The sequence below is a fragment of the Delphinapterus leucas genome, chromosome 3 (genome assembly GCF_059928025.1).
Source record: "Delphinapterus leucas isolate spDelLeu-1000000601 "Yukka" chromosome 3, BTC_Dleu_Yukka2, whole genome shotgun sequence".
Classification (NCBI taxonomy): Eukaryota; Metazoa; Chordata; class Mammalia; order Artiodactyla; family Monodontidae; genus Delphinapterus; species Delphinapterus leucas.
The window spans coordinates 47748104-47765697 of record NC_143131.1 but is presented as its reverse complement, the minus strand read 5'-3'; the positions used below and the strand labels follow the sequence as shown (position 1 = coordinate 47765697).

The 17594-nt window shown below is 36.9% G+C and overlaps 1 protein-coding gene across 8 annotated transcripts in view; it reads left to right on the top strand.

Annotated features, from left to right (window-relative positions):
• The window catches only part of PDE4D (phosphodiesterase 4D), a 1204091-nt gene that overhangs the window by 910520 nt on the left and 275977 nt on the right, over positions 1 to 17594 (top strand). The window lies entirely within an intron of this gene.

The window sequence follows — 17594 nt, the reverse complement described above, 5'->3', positions numbered from 1 at the left end:
GTAACGTGCTTTTCTCTCCTGCTTCTCCCCTTCTTTCCTTTTAAGATTGACGTAATAGTGGAGTATTTAGTAATTGCTGACTCGGAGCTTCAAGAGTTAAGTGTGATGTTAAGGCTTTGTAAGAAAGAGCACACTGTTGGTGACACTTTCATTCTCTATTTTGTGCCTGATTTTGTCTGTTTTAAAAACAGTGGCGCTCACACTTTTTTTTTTTAACTCCACGTGGACCATAGCAATTCATCTGGTGACAATTTTTAGAAGAGGAAGGAAACTTGCAAAAAACGTTGGGAGTTTAGAAAATGAAAACTTGTCATTTTTCACTGCCTGATCAGGCTGTGTGTTTTCTTATCTTTCTTGCCTGATGCAAGCAGGCTGGTAGTTGACAGTCTTTGTCATGGTCTTTAAAAGTAGTACCTTGGCTTTTAGCACATGTGTGTTAGCGTAATTAATAACGTCATATATTTTAATCATATGAACCAACTTGAATTTAACTATGACTAAATGTATATCAAGTTGCTTATCATTCAGGAATCTCCTACATTTTATTTTGTTAGTATAGTGTTCCCTGATAATTATGTTTTTTGGTAATTTTAGTGTTTTCATCCTAACAAAAAGTATGTTAATTTCAATTTATTGCAATATTTAATTCTACTATTTCCTCAATATTGTTTGATGTGGTCATACACACATGGTCCTTAAGGAATAGTTTCTCAATAAAGTAATTTTTGTGTCTAAAATAGTTATTTACAAAAATGTCTTTATGGCTGTTTCAGAGGTTAATTTTACTTTGTTTATCTTAGTGATTGATTGTAAATAAATAAACTCACTTTTTGAAATGGAAATAATCCTTCAGACAGGAGAATTAAAAGCAATGATTGAAGGCAGGTGTTGGGGATAGAATGGAAGCAGGCAGGTAAAATGTATTACATATAATTATGTGAGCAGGCAAATACACAAATAAATACTTACATTATTTGCATAAGGAATTCAGTCCACATTTATGTGATTGGGTTATCATTTGCTGTTATTGTACTAGTGTTTTATAGGGGACTAGAATCAAGAGTTGTCCCTTCAGTGGTATTTCTGTGAGTTTTAATAAACTATAGATGCAGATTTCATCTCATATCACTTGTGATCTTTTAAATAAATATGTGCAATAAATTCCTCCTTGAGTTTGTTTAAAGAAAAGGTTGCATCTGCAAACAAATTCGTATGGCTCTTTTACACCAAGTAATAAATACTGGGAAATACTTAGAAACCTTCTATTAGTTACCATAGCTAATGTAAACCTCTAATATAAATGGGTGATCAGAATTTATAAAATTCACCTGTGATTTCTATCCTCTTATATGTGAATAAATAGTATTTAACCAACCTATTTCTTATTTTTGCCTAAAATGCCGGAAGACATTTCCAAATTCAGGGTTCAATCAATCAGTAACAGTTAGTTCATTTCAGGAGTCTAGTAACATTGACATCCTTTACTCCTCCGAGAGTGTCATGGTCTGTTTTAATCCACAACTGTTCTATTTTATTATTCTAAATTATAAACCGTATCATCATAGATAAATAGGGCCACAATTCAAAGTATATTTCTAAAAATATTGATTTATGAATGTGTATATTGTTCCATTTAATTTTAAATAGTTTGCATAGTGTTTGGGTCAGAATGGTGTTTATGTAAGAAATAAATGTCTCTCTTTATGCTGATGATCCCTAATGGCACACTACGGAAACTCCCAGTTATTAATCTTACATCTGTCTTGTTAATAATATGACTGTTTAGGTATATCACTGCTACCTCTAAATCATTTGACCTGAGATTGTAATTGCTGTAATTAGTTTAACTGTTTTATGATCCCTTTTATCATTCAAATTCTATGCACACATTTATTTATTTATATTTATATTTTTAAATAGTAGAATCTACATAGATTATACATCAGGTGTATAGAGGAAATATACATGTGTATGTGTATACGTATACATCTGATTAGGAGATTACATGGCAAACTCCTAATGATATTATATACCCTTCCTCTTAATTCATCTACTTAAAAAACACGCCTTACTTATAGTTAAAATTCTATTAATTTCCAAAAATAAGATTAAAATAATCCTGAAATTAATCTGTTTCCTGATTATATAATATTGTAAATATATATAAATTTAAAGTATTATATAACAAGAATATATACTAGGTAGCTTTTAGCACATCTTTTTTTTTTAACACCTTTATTGGAGTATAATTGCTTTACAATGGTGTGTTAGTTTCTGCTGTATAACAAAGTGAATCAGCTATACATATACATATATCCCCATATCTCCTCCCTCTTGTGTCTCCTTCCCACCCTCCCTATCCCACTCCTCTAGGTGGTCACAAAGCACCGAGCTGATCTCCCTGTAGCACATCTTTATATGTGTAGATGTCTGTATATCTGGTAAACAACAATTTGCTCAGTGTCTAAAGTATGGCAGATAAGCATTCCAATACTGTACAGATGTGATTTTCTGAATAACATTGCTTCTCAGATCAATAAATGATTTCTCTTTTCTATTAACTCTCTCCTCCTAAGGTTATAAAAGTTCGGGATGGCTGAGAATTCTTACTTTGGCCTCATGATCATAGTAAGAGTATTTGAGTAGACTAAAACTACTAGTTTTCTAATTGAGAATAAAAAGATGTAACAACAATAATATTTTGGAGGGAAAATTACTTATAACCCCCACTATCCCATCCTCAACTATTCTCATTTTTCACTTAACTTACATATCTTGAACAGTTGTAAATCCTGTGCTCTGCTTCTTCATTTACATGTCAGCATGTACTTTTGTAATAATAATACTTCTAGCTTTCATTTTATTGGGTATCCCTTGTGAATGTGGACTCTGTAGAGAATTTTACATACAGTATCTTGTTTAGTCCTTATAACAGAATTGAAGGGAAGGAGTTGTTAACCCATATTTTACAGATGAAGAAATGAACCTAAGTGATAAGATAACTTGAACAGGGCCCTTTAACTGCCAGGGAGGGCTGGGATTGAACCCAAGTCAGTCTACTTCAGAAGCAGTGCTCTTTTTATTTCAGCATGTTGCCTCCCTCTACTGTCTATCTAACTATCATTTTTAATGACTGTAAAATTATTCATCTTGTGACTATATCTAAATGCACTAAAATATTTGGTTAGATATTGGGCTATTAAAGAAGTAAATTGGAAGTTGTCTTTTGATAGGTATGATAGCCTACAAAGTTTAAGGCTGATGTTGGGCATTGAAAAATGACTATTTGAAAAATTTTTGTAATTATTTTCTACTGGTAGAAAAGAAGGTTCTCTCTTCCCTATTAAAGAGAAATAAGAAGCAAAAGTCAGTGCTTCTCAGTTCTGAATAGATAGATCATCTTTCCAATTACATTAGCAAGTTTTACTATGTTCTCTGCAAGCTCTGTAAGGCTTCAGGTAAGAAACAAGTACTATGTCTCAGACTTTGTATGAAGTTTCATACTGTTTTAAGTCAGCTTTGAAAAAGGTACAAAATCTTCCTTTTTACATCTTTTATCTTACAGGCTTTTGTAAATGGGAAGACAAATGGAATTTGCATACTTTCTGCCTGTTCAGTATACACTGACTTGGCTTAGGGAAGTGACTATTTTCAAGATTGGTTCAGAGTTTTGAACCTGCAATAAACTTTTTTGATCCTATTACCTAAGTTTGTATCATATCTGGTATATAATACACCTAGAGATAAACAGCTTTGAAGAGAAGTGGTTAAGATACCTTGAATATAATTTAAGACATAAAAAATGTTTTAATGCCAGGGAAGCACAGAGTGGATCACAGATAGGTTTACTCTTTAAAGTCATGAATTGTGAAATTCTCTGAGAAAGCCGCTTGTCTACTCTACGTCTAACTTGCTTTGTGTCCCTGGAGAAGCCACCTAGTCCCTCTGTAGCCAGGTTTACTCACCTGTCAAATAAAGGGAATGAGCTAGATCAGTGAATTTCAAACATGTATTTTCAATGAACACTTTTTACAAATGACATGCTAATATAAATAAGGAAATGTGTACAAAACATTTAAAATTGTATGTTTATATTTAGTATATAGAGATAAATTTTTTAAAAGTATATATGTATGGTATATATAAGTAAAAATCTATAAACATACATATAACCCAATGAGTTAGCACCTTTACTCCCCGCCCTTGCAGTACCTTTAAAGAACTTTTTTGAAAACCACTTTGCTAATAAACTACTATGATCCTTTATAGTTCTACTTTCTGTAGTGCTACACTGCCACTGGAGAGTCATTTGTGTTTCCCATATCCCTTTGTGGACTGGGATAAACTTGCTGGTAATTAAACTTCCTGGGAAGTTCAAATAACAACAGTTCAAAGACTTGAAAGACTTTAACATTAGGGGAAAATTCTCATTTCTGGGAAATCACAGAAGAGTTATAGTTAAGATCCACTCATTTTATTTAGCATCTTATTTTTTACAAATCTATTTTAAACTTGTTTTGGGTGGGAAAATATTTGTTTATTACATATACAGATAGTGGACGTCAGGAATACAGCATGGCAGTTGATAAAGAAATGCTGAATTGGTATTGAATTGTTTAGAAGAAAGGTGTTTCTTTAGTTTGGGTATTGACAAAATGGGGTTTTCAACCACTTTTTCTATCATGTCACTGGTGACTAAAGGTCATAGGTTAAATTGCCCTGTGCAGCACTCTCCTTAGCTACGCTGCAATCTATAGACTCCACATGAATAGAACTGGCTGTGGTTATGTGTGCAGCAACACTCACTCCGACCTGTAACTCTACTCTTTTCTTCCCCAACACCATGGTGTTTGCCCCATCACTAAAACCTGCCTTTCAGCGTAGGTTTTTACCTAATAAGGTCTTATTAGTCCCTCTGTCAGTCATTCCAATCATGTAGTGAATTTTATCAGAAGGAGTGAAGATATAAACGCAATCATGGGTATAGGAGTAGTTAGTCATGGATCCATCCAACTAGCAAGATTGAGAAAAGTAGATTCTAAGATGAAGCTGAAGAGGTTCAAGGAGATTTTCCTTAGGGAAAGATGCCTGAGAGATATGTATAAATATTCTGAATAATAGAAATACTAAACATATAGAATTGCAAAAGCCTGGATAAAGGTAACAAGAATGGGACCTGGTTGCTATTAACTAGGTTGGTGAAGAATATAGTCAGAAAGAAAGCACAGCCTTAATGAAAAGCCAACGTAGATTTTTAACGGAGCTCCTCCAGAGATTATCCAACTTCTCAAGAGATAAAACAGAGGTGTTTTATCTCTTGAGAAGATATATTAGAAAATGGATAGTAGAAGTAAAGGATGCTCTAACCAAAAGCACCAAGTCTCTCCAGGGATCCGAGCCTACAGGAAGCCTGGGGTATCACAGAGGCACAAAGACCAAAGACAGTGAGCCTGGATAAGGTACTATTAAGTGTAACCACATAAACATAACTAATGGGAGGCCATGCCTGTGATGTGTCTCAGCTCTCTAAATGCCTTGCTCTGTGGTCAAGTTTGGCCTAAACTCGGAAGTCCTTCAGAAGGATGGAGAATAGGTAGAAGTCCAGAGCCTATGGATGCAGCTCTTAGCATAACAGGGGAGATATGAATGATATATGTTTATTATCTACCTTCAGCCTTCCGTGGGGGTTGGCTCTCCTAGGAGCATCCTGGGTGATGCGTGAGGGTGTGAAATGGGGAAGCTAAGCTAAGTTGCTCTTCAGAAAAAAGTGAGAAACAATAAGGGAAAGATTGTGGGAAAGAGCTGAAGAAATGGTTAGAGAAGTAAGAGGGATGGTCAGAGGGGAGGCCGGAAGAACTCCATCCCATTTTGAACCAGACATCCACCATCTGGCACCCTGCCCTGTTTAATTACACTGCCACCTTCTGGCAGAAGCTCCGATAATGAACTCGAATGTGGTAGTGGGGTTTTTTGTTTGTTTTTTTTGGGGGGGGGTGGTTTCTCCCCCTCATCTCAGCACTAAGAACTTCTGCCAAAGGATACAGAAAGTCAACTTCAAGTCTTTCCATTTCTCTGTTAGGTGAGGGAAAACAAGAAATTAAAAAACTAGAAACTAGGCGTAGAATATATGCACACCAGGATTACAGCTTCCAAAGCTTCCCTACTGGAAAAGTGCTGATGTTTTAAAACCTGCACAGTTCTGACATTTTGTTTATATCTAATACTAGTCTCCCTTGCTTAAATTTTAACCTATTTCTTCCTAGTTATCAGGGGTAGTGAATCAGTAGATAAGTAGATTCTCCTTTATGATATTTGAAAACTGCTAGTAAGTGACTTCATGGTCTTTTTCCTTTTATATTGCAAAATATTCATTCTGAATTGTAGAGATGGCACCAGTGTGACTTGTTAAAAGAAAGGTTTCATAAAACATAGTTTCAATATGTAATTGTTTTCAAGCCTCACATAGAAGAGTGTTCCCATTGTGCCTAACTCTCTGTCCTGTTTAAAATACATTCAAGATAAGAAATTCAACTTTCTAAAATGAATACGTATGAAATATTCATGTATATATGCAATACAGAAAATAATAATTCCTAACATCCATGATTTCATTCCACTGCAGTGTGGTACAGAATTTCTTCTTTGTGTCAAGGGATTTATATGACCAATACTATTTTAGTTAGGATAAATTCCTGCAGAATGTGTCAACTTTTAACCAATGGCATTCTGGCATACAGACAGCCACTGCTGTAATGTTTCATCTGATACAGCTTTGTCGTGGAACAGCAGGTAACTGATTGGCAGCTAGATCACCAGCTAGCTAGGACAGCAGCTCCTAAGTCTATAGTGGTACTTGGAGTGGTGACCATTGTAATGAGGACAGCTGTACGATATTGAGCACGTACTGTTTGTCAGACACTGGACTTGGTGCTGTACATGATGTAGCTCATTATGTCTTCATAACAACTATATGAGACAAAATTTGTATTTAAATCGCAGTGCTGAAGGAAACATGGTCTAATTCTAAACCCCACATTTGTTGTTGTTGTTTTTCTTGTTTTATTTGCTTTTCCCCACTATCTCCACTGCTTTGGCGGCCCATGGTTCTGCCTCCTGGCATTCCAAAAGTGGTCAGTAGGCTGCTGCTTTATACCTTTCCTTCCTGTCCTAGATTGTTCAAGTTTCTCCTTTTAACCATGTGCAACTCAAAAACAAACACCTTTCTATTTTTCTGCCTTCTTTCTCAAGATTTGCACACAAGCCTTCCACCATGGACCATAGAGATGGATGGAGAAGTAGAAAGTGGACTTTGACCCAGATTCGTTCTCTAGAGATCTCACTAGTTCCTGATGCGTTCAATTTATTGACCCTCTCCCCCTGGTCAGACTATAAATTGCACTGTCTTCCTCTCTGGCACTGGACCAATGAGTAGAACCATAAAATCTTGGAAATGAATGGGACTACAGAGAATAACCTATAATCTAATTCTCCCCACCCCTGACCATATTTTGGAAGTGGACAAGTTTTGCTTAACATTTCTAGTCAAGTAGGGTCAAGAAAAATGGTTAGAAACAATGTCAATGATTTTGTGGCAACAGATTTTGTTGGAGAAATATTTTCTAAAAACAAACGTGAAGTTTGAGGTGAAATAGAGAGCTAAAACTTCGTCAGCCAAATGTGTGAAAGCATTTCTATTTATAATTTGTATGGGATTTTAATGTATTTCTTAAACTTATATTTGTAAAGTTAGCTAACACCATGATAATTCTGTCATAACTTCTCAAAAAATTGGATTGGAGGAATATGTACGGAGAGGTATGGCAGATGAGACCTCAGCGATCTCCTGAAGGAAATTTAAGACAGTGCTTTGACCAAAGTCCTGCCCAGATAACTGAACTCTGATCACTACATTTTTTGGAAGCCACATAGCTAATTAAGTTGCTAAAATCCATGTCTTGAAATTGTAACTTCACTCCTCTCTGTTCTCCTAATATAGTCTTCACAGAAATAAAAATCGTGGTAATTGTTATTTACTAAGTGCTTCTGTGTGGCAGGTACCAGGCTGTGCATTTGATAAGAATTATCCCATGAAGTCCCCATCGTAAATCCTGTGAGGCACCCATTCTTATCATTCCTCATTTTATAGGTTAGTGAGGCAAACTTGCTTGCCCAATGTTGCGTGGTAAATAAGAGAATTTCATGGATTCACGTGCTTTTTAAAATTATTAAATGTTACCTTTAGTAATGATATATGTTAATATGTCAAATGAGTTAACTCAATTAAAATTAATTAAAGTCCTTAGCACAGTAGCTGATTCCTCGTGAGTACCAGGAAATGTTAGCTTGTATTACGCATTTTTCAAGTTTGTATATTAGTGGTACTTTTTGAATAGTCAAGAACTATAAGTGTGAAACTGATTCAGTCTATAAGGGCTTCTTTTCTGTAAGGCAGTCTTCTTGGGCACACCTCAAATGGAGCACTTATTCAGAAGCTAGGTGTTCTGGATAAATCACATTCACGCTGTGATTCAAAGAAGATTTATTTCTATTCAGGTGGGTGGATCAAAGAAGTAAACTACATAGAGAAGGTGGCACAATAAGAAGCAATCAGTTGAAAGCTAAAATGCCTCTGATCTAGTTATTTAAAAATTGGTCAGAATCCTCTAGGGCAGCAGTCCAGGCAGGGGGTTAATCTGACAGGAATGGCTGGGAGCCTGGACTTCATCCATAGATGCATCTGTGTAAAGACTTTCTCCATGTAACCTTCCTACTTGGGGCCTCCTGGTGGTTCTGTGTTACTCTATCTCACTGCCAGGCCTTCCCTACCTCTCTAGATCCCTTGCTCCTCTTGTCCTGACATGCATTCTGGGTTGTGTAATTCATAGATTTATCTCCTAATTCACAGATTGTTAACCTCTGTAGCCTGCTTCTACTCCTCCTTAAGCAGACTGGGTAGGACTCCTATTTAGTTTATCCTGCCATCCTAGCATAGCAAAAAAGGTCTTAAGCCTCTTTCTCCATCTGTTTCTAGAAAGACAACAGGCAAAAAAGGGATCTGTTTAGAAGATCTGTTTCTATGGCCCAGAGTATGATTGCTTCAGGATGAGCTGAAGAGCATAGAGGCTAGAAATGTAGTGAATCCAGTGGTTTCGTGAGAGCAGTTAATTAGTATTCCATTGTCTCTGGTATCTACTTCTTTTATTATGAGTAGTTACCAATAAAATGTGTAAAAGTATTACTTGGTTATAATTAACAACTGTTCATTGGGTTAAAAAGTGTGATTGAGGGTGGAGTTAACCACCTTGAGGGAAAAACCTGGGTCACTAAAGATTCCCTGAATCTCTGCTTGGAAAAAATATTCCTAATTATTTATCTGAGTCCTTTTGTTAAAATTGCATCTAATTTTATATGAATCAGTGTTTCCATGGTAATGTAAAAGACAGAAAGCAGCAAACTTGCTGTTAGCAAACATGCCTTTATAAAGGTGTGATTATAATTGGGAAAATCATTTTACATACATAGGGGTGAAATTTTACCCTGACCTAGAAATACATTGAAATTTGTCCTTAACTGTAAGGGCTTTCTCATGTAAATAACAAAAGAATTAGACAGTCCTCATTGTTTAAAAGCAAGGTGGCTTATCGTTTTCATCTGTGGTCAGTTAGTAGTAGCCACATGGAATAAAGTACTGAGAGCTGCACTAGGACTCAGAAAAGGTGCTGCCATTAATTGGTGATGCCACCAGAGAGACGAGGAGCATCGTGTGGCTGTTTGCCATTTAAGTGGCCCTGGTGATCTCATAATTCTTTTTTTTTTTCCGATATGTGGGCCTCTCACTGTTGTGGCCTCTCCCGTTGCGGAGCGCAGGCTCCGGACGCGCAGGCTCAGCGGCCACGGCTCACGGGCCTAGCTGCTCCGCAGCATGTGGGATCTTCCCGGACCGGGGCACGAACCCGTGTCCCCTGCATCGGCAGGCAGACTCTCAACCACTGCGCCACCAGGGAAGCCCTGATCTCATAGTTCTTTATATCTAAACTCTGCCATTAAATTTGCATGCAAATGAAGTTGCATCAAAAGCAGGATTTGTACATCCATACAAATGTGCATGTATACTTTTTAGAAATTTTTGACATGTTTTTGGTCATTTGTCACCTATGAAAAGCATGTGTGCATATCATAAACCGTAACAACTCTTTTTGGATGTTGCAAACCAGAAAAAGGAAGAAAGACAAATTAGCAATTCTGATTATCAGTGGCTACCCTTATAATCACCATCCAGATTAAAAATAATGCTACCAGTAACCCTACAGCCACCTCTGTGCCTCTTTCAGCCACTGCCCATCAGCACCAGGTATAACAACTATCCTGATATCGAAAAGCACAGAATACTATTTTCTACTTTTCAATGTTATGTAAAAGGAGTAATGCAGTTTGTAATACTATTTTTGTGGCTGGTTGGGTTTTTTTCCCCTGCAAATAGATGTTTGAGAGTTTATCCCACGTTGATGTAGTTTTATGTAGTTCATTCATTCTCACTAATGTATAGTTAATTAAGCAAACTTTTGTTTGAAATATAAATTCAGGGCAAAAATTATTTATGCTAATTGCTTAGATCGCAGTTTGGTATATAGGACTATATGCGCATTTAAAACTGTTTGCAATTTACCGTAATCATTTGAATACAATTTCATGTGCAAACTCTGTTGCTTAGATTCACCCTCAATGGACGTTTCTTCTGGGAAGCCTTCCTAGCCTCCCCATTCAGAATGAAAATGCCCTTCTATGTGTTCTCAGGAGACTGGGTCCATTTCTCTAGCACAGCTCTTGAAGCATTGCAACAATGGTCAGCTTTCTTGCCTGCCTGTCCTCTGGGACTGTGAGTGGGTTGTAGGGTAGACTGGGTTTATTCATCTTTGTACCTGTGCACCCAGCACAGTGCTCGTCCCATCAGCAGCATTCCACATCTGTCTGGTGCATGCAGAGAGAACAGAGAGTGGTTTTACATCACCAAGAAAACGTTCCAATCTGTTTTTATGTTTAATTTTCTTTTAATAGATGGCACTCTGCTAGGGATTGTACTGAGTGAGTTGTGGAGACAGAATTTACTCTCTGGGGCAAGGAATTGTAAAGTATTAGATCGGGGAGGACGTTTGCCTGTTTCCTGTGGACTTCACCCTTAGTTTCCCACCTTCACTAGTAATTCCAGCCTCAACACTTTTCCTCATTCCCTCATGAGTCTCCTGTTCTAGAATCTACACTTCCCAGTTTTCCTCGACATCTTCTCCTTGCCTGAGTGACTCATCTCAGTACCATCAACTAGTCGTGAATGGCTTGTACAGATGCTGATGTGTGTTGCACACGTTAATCAGCCAGTTGACGTGGCTGACCTTCTCTAACTCTATCAAGGCAGTGGTCTCTCCATCTGAGACACCTGCTGGGGATGAGGACCATGACCACCACTTCAGGCTCACCCCAGCTTCATTGACAGCCTTTTGAAACCAAACACAGCTGTCCCATCAGACAGACTCCGTAGCTGGGATGCTGAGTCGGAGACCCAAGTGTGGCCTAGAGCCCTAACAAATGGAGTTGAACTCTGATCTCCAAAGTCAGGGTTAGCGTTCCTGCCTGGATTATGCACTTTTCCCACTATTAAGTTGCTTTTAGCTTTACCACCTAGATTTAAATTTTTTGGAATGCTAAGAAATTAAGGCCTAATCCTTAGTAATTGAGAAAGCAATTTGTTTTTAGTGTCAGACAAGATCATTTTCTAGACACTCGACCATGTAATCTGATTCTATAGCTTAAAATGTATAGTCCTTAAAGAAGAGTTTTCTTTCTGTAGCTTTTATTAGTTGCCAAAGTAAACATGCATTTTTCTTTTTTTTTAATACTTTATTTTATAATTAATTTAATTTTTTTGGGCTGCGTTGGGTCTTCGTTGCTGCACGCGGGCTTTCTCTAGTTGCAGCGAGCAGGGGCTACTCTTCTTTGTGGTGCATGGGCTTCTCATTGCAATGGCCTCTCTTGTTGCAGAGCATGGGCTCTAGGTGCACGGGCTTCAGTAGTTGTGCCTTGCGGGCTCTAGAGCTCAGGCTCAGTATTTGTGGTGCACGGGCTTAGTTGCTCCGCAGCATGTGAGGTCTTCCCGGACCAGGGCTCAAACCCATGTCCCCTGCATTGGGAGGCGGATTCTTAACCACTGTGCACCAAGGAAGTCCATCGTGCATTTTTCATTGCTTCACTTAACAATGTTTATTAACTCAGTTCTACCCCAGGCACCCTGATGGCTGTTAGAAAGACACTGATGAAGTATTAGCCCTCACCTTCATAAAATTTCCAATCCAGTGACTTTCTAAACTATTCCTGTGGGGCAGAGGATTTCTACTTTAACATTTTTCTATATCCCTGGTATATTTTTTACTTTCATGATAAAAGTACATTTATAGTTTAAAAGTGGCTCAGTTGCTGTCAAAAATCCCGTGGTGAACAGAATAATTTAGAAACCTCACTGCTTAAATTTGGGGTGGGGTTATATGAAATAAATCTGGAATATTTGATTTTTTTTAAACCAAATATTTTCCCTGGGCTAGAGGGATATTTTCATTCTAGGTAAATTGTTTATTCACTCACCTCCTAACAAGGCCATGTCAGCCAAGTTAAATATTTAAGTTCATTTTATTTAAATAAGTTTTAAACCAACAGATTTCTTTCATATTTAGATGAATTTAGCTTTTAATTTTGCAAACAGAAAATATATAAACTAGGGAATTTTAATGTATAGAGGAAGAGAACATGAGAAGGGAGCATCAGAAAAATAGGAAGAAATGAAGTTTAAACAAAAATAACTCAGGTTGACATTTGACGTAGTTTAATTTATTGCCAAAATGTGTGTCTTCACAGATAATCTCCAGGAGACTTTAGTTTTTATAGGTCCTAGTTAAGTTTTGAAAAATGTTTGAGGGCTCTATTTCACTAATAAGGGAAATAAACTTACCCTTTCCACAAATGATGGCTACTAGCTTCTTTGCGAGCTCTGTAAATAAACTCATTTTACTGTTACCATGGTTGAGTGCAGTTATATTCCTTTAAACATCTTGCATAATCCGTGGCTTCAACTGCATTAATCTAACTAAGGTCATGTCATCAAATAGGGATCTAATAGGAGCTTTGGAAAGAACTGTCAAAGACCAGATTCCATGTCGAAATCAGAAGAAAATGCCATTCATGTCCCACTGTAGTTCAGTGTAAAGGATTTGCCCCTAGTGATTACAGCTGCCATACAAGGGGACCACACAACAATGGAAAACCTGTTTGCCAACAAAATATCAAATTATTATCAGACTTTCACAGTGAACCATATTATTACATTATTTCCATCAAAAATTTGGACTACTGGTATTTTTGTGCAATTATAACAGCTCTGGCTGTATATTAACTAGTTTTGAACTCAGTCTGACATTAGAACCTACCCCATTTGGTATACTGTAACTTTTCAGTACATATTGTGGGCAATTCCATAAATAACTTTTATAAACTTTAGCCAGTAGTCAGAAAAGCTGTAAGATTTTGTTTATAAACTTTATAAAGTTTATTTATAAGATTTTAATTAAATTACAAATTAATTTCTCACTTGAATCTCCTACTTCTCCCAGCATTATACCTTTGGTCACCCCTTCTTAAATGACTAGTTTTGAAATTGGTTTTTCTTTTCTACTTCTAGTTTTGTTCTGTTGGTGATTTGACTTCCTTTGTAAACTGTTGGTAATTTCATGTATAAAGCACAGATGTTCATTCTTTTAAATTTCACCCATGTGTCGTACCCTAATAGTCATAAATTTCCAATACACAGAGCAACATTTTAGATAATTTACTTCAATAAACTAGATAATTTATTCAAAGCACCAAACCTGTTTGCTTCCATGATTCATGCCATTTTTATGTTAGTGAATGTATACACAAGAGATAGGTAAAGTATGAATACAGACCTATACATGCAAGCCTGGACTTCCCCAAATCTTTAAAGTACTAAATTCCCTTGGTGCCAATCCCTCAAGGCATTTCATGTTCGCTCAGCTGCTTCCTGAATATTGCATAGGTATAACCAACCCTGTAAATTTCAAATTCACATAAAGAAGCTCTAGCCTTCAAAGCAAGACTTAATTGAATACCAAATGAATACCTATTGTTTTCTGAAATATTTCTGAATAAAAATTGCTTTTAAAGTCTTCTTTGACTTTCTGTATTCTTTCTTAAAATATTTATTTATTCATTCATTTATTATTTTTGGCTGCGTCGCGGGCTTCTCTCTAGTTGTGGCATGCAGGCTCCAGAGCTCCAGAGCGCGAGGGCTCAGTAGCTGCAGTGCACGGGCTTAGTTGCCCCGTGGCATCTTAGTTCCCCAACCAGGGATCAAACCCACGTACCCTGTGTTGGAAGGTGGATTCTTAACCACTGGACTGCCAGTCCCTGACTTTCTGTATTCTTTAGTGCCCAAATTGGAATGTCACCCTATTTGAAGAGAGAAAAAAAAAAATCTCTCAGGACAATCTTTTTAAATGGGTGACAATCTGTTCTGGCTAAGAGAGAGTAAATTCAGTAGTCTGATAAAAGCAAAGGTAGTGCCTTGCATATCAACTCATGTTGGAACTTGTGATTTCCTATAAAGTTTGCTGGGAAAGGAAGTCCAATCCATGAAAACTTCTATAGTGTTTGGTCTCAATCCTAGCGATTTCTGATTCAGGATAGCATCCTGAATAAATTCATCCATACTGGTGGGGAGAAAGAAATATTCCTTGTAAAATATGAGTTGTGAGTAAGAGGAGTAATCATTAGAAAATAAGGGCCGAGACGAAAGAGGGAAGAGATATGGGAACGTATGTATATGTATAACTGATTCACTTTGTTATAAAGCAGAAACTAACACACCATTGTAAAGCAATTATACTCCAATAAAGATGTTAAAAAAAAGAAAAGAAGGGCCAGTCCCTCAAAATAATTCTGATGACTGAAGACAGATTTGGAGAGGGACTCTGAGTAACTTGGAGTTGCTTTTACTGGTAGGTGGGTAGGTGGAAAGTTATGCTCCATATAAAGATATTTAATCTGGAATCTTTGAGAGAAAGTCAGTTCTTTTTTTCTCAGGTATCTAAGAAACCCTTTATCCATTTTACAAAAAGAAATCAAAAACACTTAGAAAGTTTGATGTAGCCTGTTTAAGCTTCCTGCGTGAGGAGTAGGCCGGATAGTCATGTTCTTTATGGCTTTATAGCTACTCTTTTTTGTTCCATGTAAAAGTTAATGGCTAGTTTTAAACCTTGAGATCACTTAGATGTGAGACCTTATCTGCTTTACTTCATTCAAAGTATTTCTATTTCTTTAGACCCTACGAAAACACAGGATATGGCATCATAGAGCTGAAACTCGAGGAAGTTTGGAATTGCCAACAATAGGTCATGGGGAGATGGGGAGGGTCCTGAACTCAGGTCAAGTTCAAAACTAGGCTCCTCCAGTTACAAGCTGGGTGATCTTGGACACAGGGAAAAACAATCCTTGGAGTTCCTAGAAAGACTTCATAGAAAGTGCTTGCTTGGCACAAAGCTGGGCACACAACAAACCAAATAAGTGTTAGCCAGCTTATTATGATTAGGAGGGGAAAACTCCTAATAATGTTTTCTTGTTTATGTTTTAATCTTAGTTTTCATGTTAGTTTAGACTCAAGTTACTCTTTGATACAAGTTATTGTTTGAGGCTGTAAGAATTTTGGCCATTTAACAAAATGGTATAAGATATGACATGTATATAATCTTTCACAAGTGAAATGATAATGGAAATTTTATTGAAAAAGATGTCATAACAGCTCTAGGTAAAATCTAATTATTGTTTAATATGAAGATGAATACATGTAAATCTTCGCTTGATCTAAACTTATTATTCTATTAAATAAATTTACATGAATATGGAGTAAATCAACCTCACTTCCAGCTAAATCTAGTCTGAAGCCTTCTTTGACATAGCCCTCTTAAAAATAGATATTATTTTCTAAATATTACAGTATTTAGAAATATGTTACTTTGTTCTGTGCTTAAACATATGTAAGTTACATTTTAATAGTAGTCTACAATGATGCCACGAGAAGATAGAGATATAAAATGCTTTTGTATGAGAAATAGTTCAACCAGGCTTTTTGTTTAGGACAGTTTGCTGTAGTTTTGTGTAGGGTAGTTTCTATAAATTTCTATACAGACAAATACATATTTGGTCTCTTCTATGTGCCAGGCGCTGGGGATGCATTGGTACTTCCCTCCATTCATGGATCTTACTGAGTAAAAATAATTATTTTTAATTATGTTTAATTAACAAATAAAATGATTCCCAATATGGTAAGTGCAGTGAAGAGAATACTACACAGAGGACTAAATTAAATTTTGTGTGTGTGCGTGTGTGTGTGTGTCCTGGAGATGTACTTTAGTTGGGTGGTTGGGGAAGCTGAAAACTGAAGGAACCCGTCAAGTAAAACAAGGGGAGAAGAGGATTACCTCATTTATATGGGCCTCACATTCAGATTTCCAGTGAAAGTTGGAAATCTTGAAATGATGGGTTCCCCAATGTCAATCCTTGGTTTTGGTCTTTGGCTGGGTTGTTTTTCTAGCACCAGCCTAACCTCAGGTGCTAGAATGTTCTTGAGAGTCCTGGTGGGCTGAGGTCAGAGAAAGTGAACATCACTTAGGGATGGAAGGAGCGCCTTCTGGAGTAAAGGTGCCCCCAGGTTGATATGCAGCTACACATTTCTCCTCTTAATACAAAGTTTAAGAGCCTCCCAAGAGTTGACTTGCTAGGATTGTAAAACATTTTTTATTAGGCTTAAGATTTTCATTGCCTTGCAATGCCTCTCCCAGCCAAGGAAACTCTAGAAATTCCAGAAATTACTAAGAACTACTTAGCCCTGTGATCACACTTATAACACAAGCATCTGTGTTTCCTTATGGCAGATTTACCTCTATTTTAGGTAACAAGTCGCTGTTGAACTTTCTCTTGCTATGAGTATGTAGATTTCAGTGTTCTAATACCTCTATGGGCTAAATTTAAAGTTTGAATTCAAATCGTAATTGGTAAATGGATATATGTGTGTAAAAACATGGTTCCAGCAACTGGTTAGAATAATTCTCCCAGAGGATATAATGTTGGCCTTCAGCTGATAGGAGGGTGTGTCCACCGTGACAATATGAACAGTGCAAAAGACAGAAGTTCTAACTGGTAAGCCTGCTCGAGACATAAGTCGTGTTCTTTTCCCTGCCACCCTTAAGTATTTCATGAATGGGTTCTATCAGCTTCAATGAGTACACTGAAACCCGTCACAAATTATCACCACAGTCATCACCCTGTGCTCATCCTCCAAGTTCTCAAGTACTTTCTGGATCAAAACAACAACAAAATAATGACAAAGACAACAACCAAAAATAAGTAGATTAAGGTCTTAGTGTGAAATATAGCATATTGCATTCGAATTCTTTTGACAACCTAATGTTTATTAAAGGTATATGTACAACTCTCTGTTACTCTGTCAACCATAAGAGTTCGTTAGTTAGTATCTACTA